The sequence below is a fragment of the Salvelinus sp. IW2-2015 genome, linkage group LG31 (assembly GCF_002910315.2).
Source record: "Salvelinus sp. IW2-2015 linkage group LG31, ASM291031v2, whole genome shotgun sequence".
In the NCBI taxonomy this organism is placed as follows: Eukaryota; Metazoa; Chordata; class Actinopteri; order Salmoniformes; family Salmonidae; genus Salvelinus; species Salvelinus sp. IW2-2015.
The window spans coordinates 11290479-11291621 of NC_036870.1; positions in this window are offsets into that span (position 1 = coordinate 11290479).

The window sequence follows — 1143 nt, forward strand, 5'->3', positions numbered from 1 at the left end:
GTCGTGAAGGCCCGGTGGGGCTCCGCATCTGCAGCACAAAAGAAAACGGGTCCGGATAGGTGACTGTAGCCCAGGAATGACTGATGGAACTCCTCAGCTGGCTAGCTCCGGAATAATTTAAGTTTGCTCCGGGATCGACGTCAGCCAATAGTCACACGGTTTGCAGCTAGCTAGCTGCGAAATCAAGGTGCAAATGTCCAGAGCCTCCGGCTGAAATCCGGGGACACTGAGAAAAAAAGGCCCGGTATGCTCCGGTCCGAGTCGCGTTGCACAAAAGTGCCAATAGATTATCGAGCTAAAGGAATAGCTGATGACCACAAAACGTGGGCAGCTGAAACACCAACGCTAGCCAGCAAACCGGCTAACTTCTGGGCAGCTTCAGATTAACTTCTGGCTAGCTTCCGGCTAGCTTCTGGTTAGCTTTCTGGCTAGCTTCTGGTTAGCCTCTGGCTAGCTTCCACTGTGGATTTTCAGATTTGAGGTAAATAATACTTTTTTTTTTTGTAATTGGTGAGGCGGGTTGCAGGAAAGCTTTGTAGTTGAGTTCTTGGATAATAAAATATATAAAAGATATGCGAAGAAAGGTGTAAATATATATATACAGGACACGACAATACGAGGACAAAATGACGTCTGAACTGTTATGCCATCTTGGAACGATCTTGGTTTCATCAGACCAGAGAATCTGGTCAACATTGTTGCCCTTCTTTTAGAATAGCAGGTTTAATTCTCAGATGTGCCAACCCAAATGTACTAGAGCATGACATTGGGGACTGGGCCCCGATCCAACAACATGCCTATCGAGTGAACTCTGAAAAGAGAGAGAAGCTCCGCAGTGATTTGGAAAGTTACTATGGTTAATGCAGGAGTTTCCTCTTGAAATCAGACATGTCTGTGGTAAGGACAACTTGGTTGCTGATTGTCTCAAGAATGGGCAGTCAAAAAGATTTGTGTTTTGCGTTTAGCCAGTGCGTTGCCATGGATCACAATTATTTTGACTGCACGGTTTTCCGTATTGGAGATGTTTTGTTGGGCTCGTTCCAAGGGACGAGAGTTTAGAAGCTAGTGAGTTTTAGGAAGACGAGAGTTCTAGAGCTGGTGAGTTTTAGGAAGACGAGAGTTCTAGAGCTTTGATCTCTCTCT